The sequence below is a fragment of the Cebus imitator genome, unplaced genomic scaffold (assembly GCF_001604975.1).
Source record: "Cebus imitator isolate Cc_AM_T3 unplaced genomic scaffold, Cebus_imitator-1.0 Scaffold266, whole genome shotgun sequence".
Classification (NCBI taxonomy): Eukaryota; Metazoa; Chordata; class Mammalia; order Primates; family Cebidae; genus Cebus; species Cebus imitator.
In genome coordinates, this window is record NW_016107581.1 from 3,194,003 (window position 1) to 3,208,553 (window position 14,551).

General features: G+C 41.8%; 1 long non-coding RNA gene across 2 annotated transcripts in view; it reads left to right on the forward strand.

Moving 5' to 3' along the window:
* Positions 1-11,949, forward strand: part of LOC108283951 — a 16,799-nt gene extending 4,850 nt beyond the window's left edge. Inside the window, exons 2-3 of one of the 2 annotated variants that reach the window (XR_001817030.2) lie at positions 7,718-7,904; positions 11,918-11,949. This is a non-coding gene — a long non-coding RNA (uncharacterized LOC108283951). Of the gene's footprint in view, positions 1-7,717; positions 7,905-9,880; positions 10,018-11,917 lie in introns of those variants that run through there. The other variant, XR_005195739.1, reaches the window with a different exon arrangement.
* The last annotated feature ends 2,602 nt before the right edge of the window (positions 11,950-14,551 follow it).

A 14,551-nucleotide genomic window follows, 5' to 3' on the forward strand; every position in this document is an offset into this window, starting at 1 on the left:
CCGGTCGTAACACGATTTGGTCGTAAGTTGAGTAGGCTATATGTACAGTACTGTGAAATGATGTTATAAAAATCTTTAAGTCATATTTTATCATAATTTTCTTTCATTATTGTTATATATCATAATTTTCTTTTCATTTTATGCCATTTATATCATCTCTACACCATTTTATTTCTTATTTTTACATTCATCAGATTTAAGTAAAACACTGCATTACAACTGGTTTAATATTTGCAAAACATACAAAATTACAAAATACGGGTGGCTACAAAAATACAAAATACAGGTGTAAAAAATACCATAGGAAACATTTTCCCAATTGCAAAACATATCAAAATATATAAACATGTACAAAACATTTTATTGGCCGCTGGTGCTTGGCTGCGGATCATTGATGTCCTCACCTGAGGCAGCAGTTGGGGTTACCGGAGTTGGTTTTTTCATAAACATGGTGAGCTTTGTCTGAATTGTATGTTTCTTTTTTTTCTTCATAAATTTCACTATACGGACGAAACACATCGTGCCCTATCCATTCAATCCTTGCAAATCATTCGATGTTTGGGTCCATTGCTTCAAAATGTATAAGAAATTTATTGGGAGGGGTTTGATGAAAAATATCCAAGACATGAAACATAAATTGCTGTACCGAGTCTGGGATAACAGTTGAAATGGTGCACGCGGAGATGGTAGTGCTGCCGGAAGCTGGTCCGCACTGTCGTACGCCCAGCTGGGCAACGTTTGCGCTGCCAGACGCGGAGCAGTCGTGGCTAGCGATTGTGATCGTAAAGTCGAATGGTCGTAAGCTGCATAGGTCGTAAGTCGATCAATACCTGTAGCTGGAACTACAGGTGTGCACCACCACATCTGGCTAATTTTTGTATTTTTAGTAGAGTCAGTGTTTCACCAAATTGGCCAGGATGGTCTCGAACTCCAGGCCTTAAGTGATCCGCCCATCTACCCAAAGTGCTGGGATTACAGGCGTGAGCCACCAGGCTCAGCCAAGTATTTTTCTTTTTCTTTTTAAGCATCAGTTGTATGCAAGGCACTGAAACATTTTGTGCTTTTCCCATGTTTCATGTTCACGGTTGCTTCTCCCAAATGCACACGGATCAGAAAAGAGGAGTCACACTATGTCTGCATATCTTTGGCTATTTTTATCAAGGAGACACAGATAGTCAAAGACATTTGTGGACTCTCCTCTATTACTATTTTTATTCCTATAAACTAAAACTTAAGTACTATGACATGATAGCCCTAACATTCCCTACGGCTCCTCACAATATGCCAATTTCTGAAATGGTCTCTTTCCCATTATGCAGCCCCAAAGCAATGAGATCATGAGGTGGCCAAGCAAGAGAAAACAGTATTTAATTTGTCCTAGAAGGGTGCCATGGGAATAAAAATATTCTCCGTTCCCCTGAGGTTTAAATACATGGACACAACCAAAAAATGCAGAAGTGATACACACCAACCAAGCCCGCACGTAATTACCTAATTAAATCATTTTCATCTAATGAATATAAGCAATAAAATAAACTGGCATAGCAGCGAGTCAGGAGTGATTCCAATGGAAGCAACCGCAGAGCGGGCGCAGCTGTGCTGGGACGTGTAGAGCCTTTCTGCTTATTGTCACGTGACGCCCGTGTGTTTGCAGTTCAGCTCCAGGTGAGTCGGTCTGAGAAGGTGGCTCTGTTTGGCAGTCTCACAAACAGGGTTGGACCTCCTATGCACCTTCACCTTTTGCCAGGGGAAAGCTCGGTTTTATCCGAGAATGCTGGCGATCACAGCCTGGGCTAAGTGTGTTCCCCAGGCTGTGGTGAAGGCGTTTCCCCAGCTGGCCTAGAGTTTGTCGGTAACAGATTATTTACAAAGACAAATCCCAGGTTCCTTGATCTTGGTAATGGTAGGTGGAAAAAGTTGATGGTGTTATCCTGTGTTGCTTTAGCATGAGATCAACAATGAGTGCCTTCTGTCTCAAAATGGTAAGGGATATTTTGGAAATATTTGAGAACAATTTTCAGCCTTTACTATCTTTTTTGACTTCTCCCTTCAATACTGTCTTCTTGGCTGGGCACACTGGCTCATGCCTGTAATCCCAGCACTTTGGGAGGCCGAGGCGGGTGGATCATTTGAAGTCAGGAGTTCAAAACCAGCCTGGCCAGCATAGTGAAACCCCATCTCTCCCAGAAATACAAAAATTAGCCTGGCCTGGTGGTGTGTGCCTGTAATCCCAACTACTAAGGAGGCTGAGGCAGGAGAATCGCTTGAGCCTGGGAGGCTGTGGTTGCAGTGAGCAGAGATTGTACCATTGCACTCCAGTCTGGGAGACAGATAGAGACCCCGTCTCAGAAAAACCCCCCAAAACAAGAAACTATCCTCTTTGCCTCTTACCCCACCTATAGAAAAAAAAATAAGTTGACCACAGGCACAGATTAGTGCATTTTACATTAGAAAAAAACAATGATTTTGGAAGTATTCTGACACACATTGGCTGACAGCTGGGGTCTACCACTCGAGGGTTCTGTGACCATGGACAGGGTGGGACTCCTCATCTGTAAAATAGCAATGATAAAGCAGTTTCAATGAGACGGCGTGTGAAACATGTAGATAGAGCTGTTCTTCAGGGAAGACTGGTTTCCTTGGCTGAGAGGTGCATGCGCTATTTATGGATGGCCATCCCTTACTCTCTAGACGCTTCTGTGACAGGGGATTCCCATCTTGTCATGTAGGCAGGAAAGTCCCTTCTTACTATGTGGATGGTCAGGGTGTGAAAAGATTTCTTTTCTCACCACTGTGGCAGTGAAGGTTAGGGGAGTCCCTTTTCACTCCTTTATTTAATTTTTATTTAATTAATTAATTAATTAATTTTTTTTGAGACAAAGTCTTGTTCTGTCGCCAGGCGCCAGGCTGGAGTGCAGTGGTGCAATCTCGGCTCACTGCAACCTCCGCCTCCCAGGTTCGAGCAATTCTCCTGCCTCAGCCTCCCGAGTAGCTGGGACTACAGGCACGGGCCACCATGTCCGGATAATTTTTGTATTTTTAGTAGAGATGGGGTTTCACCATGTTGGCTAGGATGGTCTTGATCTCTTGACCTCGTGATCCGCCCGCCTTGGCCTCCCAAAGTGCTGGGATTACAGGTGTGAGCCACCGTACCCGGCCTATTTTTATTTTTATTTTTTTGAGACAGAGTTTTGCTCTTGTTGTTCAGGCTGGAGTGCAATGGCGAGGTCTCGGCTCACTGCAACCTCCGCCTCCTGGGTTCAAGCCTCCCGAGTAGCTGGGATTACAGGTGCCCGCCACCGTGTCTGGATAATTTTTCTATTTGTAGTAGAGATGGAGTTTTACCAAGTTGGCCAGGCTGGTCTTGAACTCCTGATGTGGTCTGCCCACCTGGGCCTCCCAAAGTGCTGGGATTACAGGTGTAGGCCACCGCGCCCAGCCCGCTCTGTAATACCGATACGGAAAAGAAAGCAAGCCTGGGAAAAGTCACTTCTGGGCAATGTAGTGCAGAGCTTGATGGCACTGGAGACAGACTCTTCTTGCTATCTGTTTTGTGCCTCTGGAGGTGAGAGGGCTGGTCTATTAAAGTGCATATTTCACTTTAAACTGACCCTTTTCATCTTGTGCTGTTTCCCACTTACCCCATATATCTTTTAAAATTGAAATATCAACACTTCCCTGGGTTCTTCCTCCTATATCTTCCTCTTATTCGCCATTAATCTTCATTTGTGTTTGCAGGATGTGCCAGTAATGTGGAAACAATCTGATTTCTAGCTAAGGGAGGATTTGAGAAATTATAACACCCAGGAAAGTCACAACCTTCACCCTTGTGGAGCCTGCTGCCTTGTGGGCAGAAGCGAGTGTGTGGGCACAGGTGTGAGGGAGGAGAAGCCCTGGGCCCTTGGGCAGCCACGTGACTTACGAAAGAAGACGCAGAGTTGACGATTGGATTTAAAGTGTTTGTGCCAGCCGGGTGCAGTGGCTCATGCCTGTAATCCCAGCACTTTGGGAGGGCTGAGGTGGGTGGATTACATGAGGTCAGGAGTTCAAGACCAGCCTGGCCAACGTGGTGAAACACTGTCTTTACTAAAAATACAAAAGTTAACTGGGCGTGGTGGTGTGTGCATGTAGTCCCAGTTCTCGGGAGGCCAAAGCAGGAAAATCGCTTCAACCCAGGAGGCAGAGGTTGCAGTGAGCTGAGATGGCACCACTGCACTCCAGCCTGGACAACAGAGTGAAACTCTGTCTCGGGGGGGAAAAAAAGCAGTTGTTCTCAATCTTGACAGCATATAAGAAAGCTTTGTGGAATCTTTTTTTTTTTTTTTTTTTTTTTTTTTTTTTTTGGTTTTTTTTTTTTTTTTTTTTTTTTTTTTTTTTAGACGGAGTTTTGCTCTTGTTACCCAGGCTGGAGTGCAATGGCGCGATCTCGGCTCACCGCAACCTCCGCCTCCTGGGTTCAGGCAATTCTCCTGCCTCAGCCTCCTGAGTAACTGGGATTACAGGCATGCGCCACCATGCCCAGCTAATTTTTTGTATTTTTAGTAGAGACGGGGTTTCACCTTGTTGACCAGGATGGTCTCGATCTCTTGACCTCGTGATCCACCCGCCTCGGCCTCCCAAAGTGCTGGGATTACAGGCGTGAGCCACCGCGCCCGGCCTGTGGAATCTTTTAAAATATACCATGCCAGGATCATACCTCCACAGATTCTGATTTCAAAATCAGTATAGAAGGGAATCTGGGCATCAGGGTTGTGTAAAGATCCATAGGTGATTTTAATGTGCAGCCTTGTTTCAGAATAGCTGACTGCTCTACTCTTCCCTCCCTTCTCTTTTTCTCCTCTTTCCCTCCTATTTTTACCCTAATCCAGTGATTCTCAACGTGAGCTGTACGTTAGAGTTACCTGGGGAAATATGGAAAATTCAGATGCCGATTCTATGTCCTGACCAATCAAATAGGAGTTTCTAAGGATGCAACTCAATATTTCGTAAGTTTCTTTCTTTTTTTCTTTTTTTTTTTTTTGAGACGAAGTCTCACTCTTGTCCTTCAGGGTGGATTGCAATGGCGTGGTCTCGGCTCACGGCAACCTCCACCTTCCATGTTCAAATGATTCTCCTGCCTCAGCCTCCTGAGTAGCTGGAATTACAGGCACCTGCCACAACACCTGACTAATTTTTGTATTTTTAGTAGAGATGAGGTTTCACTATGTTGACCAGGCTGGTCTTGAACTCTTGACCTCAGGTGATCTGCCCGCCTTGGCCTCCCAAAGTGCTGGGATTACAGGCATCAGCCACTGCACCCGGCCCATACATTTCTTTCCTTTTCTTTTTTTTTTTTTTTTTTTAAGACAAGGTCTCTTTCTGTCACCCAGGATGGAGTGCAGTGGCGTACCTTTGGCTCATAGCAGCCTCAGCCTCCAGGGCTCAAGGGATCCTCCTGCCTTAGCTTCCTGGGTAACTGGGACTACAGGCATCTACCACTGTATCCAGCTAATTTTATTTATTTTTTGTAGAGACAAAGTCTCTCTATGTTGCCCAGGCTGGTCTGGAACTCCTGGGTTCAACTGGTCCTCCCGCCTCTGCCTTTCAAAGTACTGAGATTACAAATGTGAGCCACTGTGGCTGGCTAAGCATCTGTAAGTTTCAAGACTGGTGATTCCACTGTACAGCTCAGATTGAGAGGGAGAGCTGGAGGAACTGGATACTCTGTGGCTGTCAGGGGGAGACCAAGTTAGTAAAGCAGACTGAGGGGTGGGATTAGCACAGAAACTGAAGGAAGATTGGGTACTTAGGCATTGGTGTAAATGGAGCCTTCAACATGATGTTGATGAGAAGTAATGATAATGTTTCATTCCTAATTTTAAAGAGGATACCGCCGACGTTTTCTGATAATAGGTACTATGCCTGAGAAGATCCCTTCTGTTTCCTTACTATGAGTTTGTATTATGTTGAATTTTATCAAATTCGGTTCCTGCATTTATTAAAACGGTCATATGGTTTTCTTTCTTTCTTTCTTTCTTTTTTTTTTTTGAGACAGAGTTTCACTCTTGTCACCCAGGCTAGAATACAGTGGCATGATCTCAGCTCACTGCAACCTCTGCCTCCTGGATTCAAGCGATTATTCTGCCTCAACCTCCAGAGTAGCTGGAATTACAGGTGCCTGCCACCATGCCTGGATAATTTTTGTATTTTTAGTAGAGACAGGATTTTGCCATGCTGGCCAGGCTGGTCTCAAACTCCTGACCTCAGGTGATCCACCTGCCTCAGCCTCCCAAAGTGCTGGGATTACAGACAGGCATGAGCCACCACGCCTGGCCATGGTTTTCTTTTTTAATCTGTTAATGCATTGGACCATATTATAGATTTTTCTAATATTAAACCATCCCTGCATTCCTGAGATGATAATTGCAACTTGATTACGGCATATTATTTTTTATCCATACTGTTCCAATTGGCTTTGCTAGTAATTTAAAATTTTTGCACCTTTATTTATGAATTACAAAGGCAAAAAGTTACCCCTTTTCTAATGCCTGCATGATTTTGGTCCCAGTTTTATGCTGATTGTGTAAAATGATTTGGGTGTCATATTTCCTGGAAGAAATTATGTAAGACAGATAATTTTTTTTCTTTAAAGATTGGGAGAATTTTTGCATGAAGCCATCTGAGACTGGCATTTTCATTATGGAAATACTTGAAGACATTGCTTTAACATCTTTAATAGTTATAACATTATTAAGACTTTGTATTTTTGCTGAAAGCAGCCTCTGACAGATGTATTTTTCTAGTTCCCAACCTCTTACTCCTGTATCTATTTCTAATGTTTCTCAGCCAAATTTCTTGCTATCACCACTTTCTTTTTTCAATTAACGTTTGCTCTCAACTTGCTGAAAACTAGCTTCTGTTGCTTTGAGAAGGTTGCGAATGAATGCTCATGATGCTGACTCAACAGGATTATTTTTTAGTTTTTTTTTTTTTAAACTTTATGCTTTATTTTGAGACTATTTACCAGCCACTTTTTTTCTGCAACTTTCTGCTGCTTGGTATGTTTGACAAAATCCTTTTCTGATATCCTCCTAACTCTCTGATTATATTTGAAATATCTCCTTTCTAATCCCTTTCCTCTTTCCCTCCTCGTGGTGTGAATATATTGACATTTGCAGGTTTCCATTCTTACACCCCTGCTCTTTTCATTCAACACAGTCTTCTCAGAAAATCTAATCTACTCTTACGATTTAAATTTCACCCAGGGGTACATAAGATTTTATGGAGTCTGAAGCTTATATAAATTTGGAGCTTCTCTTTAAGAAAAAAATATAAAATTAAGCACAAGTCCTCATCTTGGAAGTGAGGGACATGAAACTTAAACTTCATTAAAATTACAGTAAATGTGTCTCTGTCTACATTTCTCAAGTTGGAATATGTTTTTGACCTCTTTCCTAAAAGTTTCTTTAAGATTTGTACATGAAATTATTTATTGGAGGTATCTGTCTCACAGTAGGACTTAAGATGTCCTACATTATGGAGGTTTTAAAACACAGCTGCAAAACCATTTGAAATGCCTCCTATTGAGAAGTGGGGTTTATGCCTCTCTTTTTGAGTTGGCTTTATGACTGCTCCATTAGTAGACTATAGTGCAGGTAATATGGTACCAGGTTCAAGCCTCGAGAGTCTGATAGCTTCCACTTCGTGCGTTTTGGGGATGTTTGCTTTTGGACTTCAGACACCATGCTGTAAAAAAGTCAGAGAGCCACATGGAGAACCCACGTATAGGTGTTTGAGCAGACAGCCTGGCAGAGGTCCCAGCAGGCGGCCAGCGCCAACTTGCCAGCTGCATGAGTGAGCTATCTTGGGAGCGGAGCGTCCAGCTTTGGGTCAAGCTGCCCTCGTTGATACCACATGGAGCTGAGGTTAGATTTCCCCACTGAGCTCTGCCCAGATTGCAAGACGGTAAGATAAATATGATTGCTATTTTAAAACCTTGAGTTTCAGGGTTTGTCACGCAGCAGTAGATAGCTAGAACACATAGACACCTCAACTTGTTTCTTTCCCTATGTGTCCAATCATAATTAATGATGGTGTCGGTGACACTGTGACCCATACATTATGTGAGCATTGACTCTAACTTTTCCTGTTCCCTCATATCTAATTAATCACTAAGTTAGGTAGTTTCAGATTTTACTTCTTACATGTTTCTCTCATTTACTTCGTCTTCTCTATCTTTTTGTTAGTAGTGCCCTCTGTATCTTTTAATGTTTTGCAGGAGACTCGTATTTTTCCAGTGTCTGTCTGCCCTGCTCAAAGTTGGTTTCCTGCACTGCCACAAAAATGTCCATGAAATAAATTCTAACTATGCTACCTCTCTGCTTAAATCTCTTCAATGAAATAGACATAAAATAGTTAAAAATAGGTCGGGCACGGTGGCTCCTGCCTGTAATCCCAGCACTTTGGGAGGCCGAGGCAGGTGGATCACCTCAGGTCAGGAGTTTGGGACCAGCCTCGCCAACATGGTGAAACCCCATCTCTATTAAAAATAAAAAAAAAATTAGTGGGGCGTGGTGGTGCATGCCTATAATCCCAGCTACTCGGAAGGCTGAAGCAGGAGAATTGCTTGACCCTGGGAGGCAGAGGTTGCAGTGAGTTGAGATCGCACCATTGCACTCCAGCCTGAGCAACAGAGTGAGACTCCATCTCAAGAAAAAAAAAAGTTAAAGATATCATGCAGTTAACACATTTCTCAGCCGAAGAAAGACCTGAGTTTGCCCATTTGAATATTGCAACACTAACACAAAGGTACATTGTTACACGGTTTCCTAGAGGCATCCTAACCTTCTTTTCACGCTCATCCCAGCCCCATTAAACAACCACAGCAATTGACAACATTTTGCCTACAAAGGATTGAAATGCAAACTGCTTTGGATTTCAAATATATCAGTGGTAAAAAATAATTTAAAAAAAACCCCCACAATAGAATTATGTCTGTGGGATTTGAGAAGGTATAGTTAGCGAATATTTTTCTTCAGTATTATTTGTAGTCTTTTTCCTGTCTGCAATGGAACTTTCTATGCCTAGTTACATCATGAGATTAGATAGAATTGTATAGCTATTATACTATTTCAGTGATAAATATGGTAACATTACCTAATACTTTTAAAATGTCGAGTAGTTCAGCAACAGTATATAAATTAACTTCTAAAAGGATGCCCAAGGGGACGAAGTGACATTTTAAAATCTTGTTTAAATGAAAAAAGAAATATTTTCAACTTCCACACATCTAATTTAACAAACAATTTTTGGAGCATAATGTGGAAATGTCTGAGGTAATTTATTTTTGTCATAGTAATGATACTTGAATTTGAATATCTTATAGCCAAAATTCATACTCTTGATATTTAGAAGATACAAATATTGATGAGAATGTTGTACAGTATTTTCCTTTAAAAATTCCCATTATTCCTTGCTATTTTTTAGATCAGGAAAATGTTAGATTACATTCTTAAATTGTTTCAAAGTACAACAAAGAATTGGTTTCTGTTTGACATCAATCGGCACTTCTTTCTGTTTTCAGGGTACCTTGGGTCTGAATTATAGCAAATCAGCAGGGACGGATGTGGAGATTTCGAATGTCCCTTAAATCAACAGGGACAGATGTGGAGATTTCGAATGTAATAACATTAATAAGTCAACATTGAATAAAGAATTTAATACTTCGAGTACAGAGTAACAGATATGTATGGTACCAATGACTTTTTCAGAATCACCTTTTTACTGCAGGAGTATCTGGGTATTACGTGTTCAGTGCTTGCAAGTAATTACAGTGCTGAAGTGATTCTTATTTAGGCTGAGATTTTAGCCTTTTAACTTTTTTCACAGGTGGTTGCCATAGAACAGGTTATGTTCGTACATGTTTATGTGTCACTGGATGACATAATTCTAACTCAGATTCCACGTCAAAATGGTTATTTTATCCAGAAGTAATTTTTCACGTAACCTGGTAACAAGTTTCAAGGCAAGAGCAAAGGAAGGCAGGTATGTTTGCTTCTCGTGGTAAAGGGTGTTTTATGTAAAGGGTCATAGAGTAGACCTTACCTTTCACCTTTATTTTCTGTTTTAAAAGTCTTCCTCTTCATAGGTCTAGGAGAAAGAGAGAGAAAAAAAGAACGAGTTGTTTCTTACTGCACACCCTTTGAAAAAGCGTGGGTGGTTGCGACAGATACTGTATGGTTTCCTAAGGACTCAAGGTACTAGACTTTAGTAAGTTTGATTGATGTAGAACTTAGTGTTTTTCTCCCTTGAACACATGAGAAGGACAGAAGGGCTCAAAGAACTGTGCCCAGTGTCAAATCATCCTGTTGTTAGGTGTTGGGTTGAAATGGCAGGAAGGGCTAGGTCGTCAGCAGGCGCAGCTCCTGAACTAGGCACCGGTCCCATTTTTTTTCCTCCCTTTTAGTTCTGAGTCATAGAAAAAGGAATCTGGGCAAGGAAGAGTGAGGCAGGACAGGTCATGCAAATAAAGGGAGATCTCATCCTTAAATTTAGTTTCAACATGATCTCAATGAGTCTACAAAGACTTATGTAACCTGAGATTTCTCATGCCTGGAGTCTGCCGAGCTGCAGTTGTGTGGCACCTGGAGAAAATCCCAAAGTTCTAATATTATTTTGGTCACTCCCCACAGTCATCTCTTCACCATCATGCGACTGAATAAAATGTGAATGCAGAAGAGTTTCCTGGATTTGTCAGCTGTGGTTCATTTTCTGTTTCCCAACAGTTTCATTCATCGTCATTATTACTTAACAGGCTCTATTTGGGTCTTGTACCGCCTAGTTACACACTAAGTATCTTATAGTGGTGTTACTTGAAGACTGTGAGGCTTGCAAAGTAGTTACATGAATCTTACCTCCTGAACCTTGCTTTATGATGTAAACAAATAGTTTACTTGGCTGTTTGTTAATATAGCCTAGGGTTATCTATGAATGCCACTGCTTTGCCAGGTTTTAAGGTTACTCTAATAACATCATCTTGGAGTTTTGGCCAAAATTACAGCCAATGACCTTGTACCAATTTATTTCTGTTAATATTGGACTTCTTGGGTCCAGAAAGTTTAAGTGACTCATTAGGAAATTTCAGAAGTTTTCACTACTACGGGGTATTCCATAAAAATATTGAATGGATCCAGTGAAATGATTAGGTAAAATCTTTGTGGTTGAAATTCTATTGATTTGAAGTTTGTAATTATTCAGAGAAGTGTTAAGCAAGTTTGTTTCATTACACTGTACTTTAAAAGAGAGACTTTTACCTAAGTTGACTGTAGCTTAGTTCTTTGCCAAGCAGCATAATAAACGAAGCTTTGGCTGAGAAAATGTAGCGCAATTGTAGGCAGTGCAATTGCAGGGTTTGGATATCCAGCTATCGTGGGTAGGAGGAGAACTGTACTTTCTATGTACCATTCTGTAACCCATTGCGACTTATTTTCCTGGCATAAAAAGGGGACTTTTAAAAAACGGTCCTAGAGGGTGCTAGGAGTGTCCTTGACTTACATCAAGGTGAAGAAGGGCAACGCAGTCTGTTCTCACCTGTGGAGTGCATACTCTGCTCCTGGTAGTAGCAGATTTACAAACATCTTTAAAACACCATTGTGGGTATAATTGGCCCCATTTTACAGATAAGAAAGAGCATTGTTGCAAAGGGCTGGGGAAGAGGTAGAATATAGAATTCCTAACTGACTGAGGAAAAACTAAATTAACTGGACATGATGAGCTGGAAGTGAGTAGATCAAATTTCCTTCCTCAAACACTAGGGGCTAGACAAAGACACAAAGATAGGTCTTTTGGGGGGAAAAGAAGATTTTGTTTTTTGCATGCCAGTAGTTGAGATTTGTGAAACTATTACCCACTACCTATCTACCTTTTTCTTTTTTTATAGACGGTCTTGCTCTGTGGTTCAGACTGGAGTGCAATGTCATGATTACAGATCACTACAGCATTGAACTGCTGGCCTCAAGCAAACCTCACATCTCAGCCTCATAAAGCACTGGGATTACAAGCGTGAGCCACTGTGCCTGGCCTTACCTATGTACCTTTATGTCATCTAGGTGGCGAGCATGTTGGTATTCATATTCAGTATTCGTTAGTGTCTACCATGTGCATAGCATTTTGCCAAATTAGGGGCTCCCATCAGTTGTTCATGATCAAATAATTTAAAGAAACTCACTTTCTGCCTCGTCTGGGAATTTATTCATGCTTTAAGAAGCAGCTCACGCCAGGCGCGGTGGCTCACGCCTGTAATGCCAGCACTTTGGGAGGCCGAGGCGGGTGGATCACGAGGTCAAGAGATCGAGACCATCCTGGTCAACATGGTGAAACCCCGTCTCTACTAAAAATACAAAACATCAGCTGGGCATGGTGGCGCGTGCCTATAATCCCAGCTACTCAGGAGGCTGAGGCAGGAGAATTGCCTGAACCCAGGAGGCGGAGGTTGCAGTGAGCCAAGATCGTGCCATTGCACTCCAGCCTGGGTAACAAGAGCGAAACTCAAAAAAAAAAAAAAGAAGCAGCTCACACTTTAGCTTCTCCTGAAGCGCTACCTGAACACATCAGTCAGACATTAATCAACCTCTGTTGTAAGTTTCTGTCTGTGATACATCTATCATAGCCTAATCCCATGGACCATGTTTATTTGTTAATATGCTTGTCCCTTTCTGCTAGACTGTGAGCCTATGAATTCCATGCCATCAAAGGTTCCTTGTCCGTCACCCATCAAATACCCCAGTGATTATGTCAGCCTGGCTCTTAGTAGCAGTTCATAAAGCTTACTTGGTACATGAATTACCGTATACCAGCAGTTCTAGGTGAAGCAGAAAGTTCTTCTCCTTTAAAGTCACTCAAAAATTTAAAAGGTATGACTGAGTTCCTGCACACTTTGTATGTATTATCTAATTTAATCTTACTGTCATTTACTTAGCTTGGTATTATTTCATTGGCCCCTTCATTTATAAAACTGCTCAGAGAGGTGGAGTAGCACACCCAGTATCACTGAACTAGTAAGTAGTTGAACAGGAGATAAAATCTTGTCTGCCTGACTCTGAAGCTGTGTTTATTACACTGAGTTACTCTGACTTCCATATATGAGGATGCCGACATCTTACTCTGTCATTATCTATTTGATTCTTTGCATTTCTTTTTTTTCTTTTTCAATCCTGTTCCTTCTCTATCTCCCTCCCTCCCTCTTCTTTTTTTGAGACAGAGTCTTGCTCTGTCACCCAGGCTGGAGTGTAGTGGCGTGATCTCGGCTCACTGCATCCTCTACCTCCCAGCAGGGTCAAGTGACTCTCCCTCCTAGTCTCCTGGGTAGCTGAGATTATAGGTGTGCACCACCACACCCGGCTAATTTTTGTATATTTGTGGAGATGGTGTTTCGCCATGTTGGCCAGACTAGTCTTGAACTCTTGACCTCAGGTGATCCACCTGCCTTGGGCTCCCAAAGTGTTGGGATTACAGACGTGAGTCACTGTGCCCAGTTAAACATTTTATTTCAACAACATATAATATTGTAGCGATCTCCCAGCCACCAAATTAATTACAGAAATACGAACTTTTCCAGATCTGGGTATACATGCCACCTGCTAGTATTTGGTTGGAGAGAACATTTCTCAGCATCTTTCCATATGGTTGTAATGAATACACTCAGCATCCACAGGTTTTCACGTATCCTGAGGAGGAGATCCCACCCAGGGGCGGAAATGTCCTTAGAGCTTGAGAGTTTGGTCAGGAGAGTCTAGGAAAATGCCCAAGGGCTACATGTATGTGACAGCCAGGCAGATCTCTGAGAGTGTTTATTCCGATAAACCTTAACCCTGAAAGCTCTGAGGTAAGTTCTCAGTGTCTCAACAGAAAGAAATATGCAGCCTGGGAGATAAACATGGAAGATAGAGTGCCCACGGGGAGAAGATATTAACCCAGGAAGACCATGCGCTCCCCTTTGGATAAAACATTCCTCCAAGGCAAAGACGAAGTCCCTTACATAAAACGATGTAGTACTTGCATATAACCTGTGCTCACACTCTCACAGACATTAAATAATCTCCAGATTAAGTATAATATCTAATACAATGTAAATGCTATGCAAGTAATTGTTATACTTTAGTGTTTTTAAAGTTTGTATTATTTTTTTGTTATAGTCTTGTTTTTTATTTTTTTAAGTATTTTCTGTCTACAGTTGGTTAAGTCTGTGGATGCAAAACCAGTGGATATGGAGGGCTAATTATATTGACAAAAAATTGATTACTCTAGATTTTAAAATTAAGGTATAGATTATGCCCAGCAAGGTTGACACAGAGGAGAAGCTTTGGAACTCAGAATACTTGCATAAAACCTAGATATCCTCTTTTAAAGAGACTCTAACAGCATAGAGGAAAAAGCAGCATGGCTTTATTTTATTTTATTTTTTTTATTTTTTAATTTTGAGATGGAGTTTCGCTCTTGTTACCCAGGCTGGAGTGCAATGGCGCGATCTCGGCTCACCGCAACCTCCGCCTCCCGGGTTCAGGCAATTCTCCTG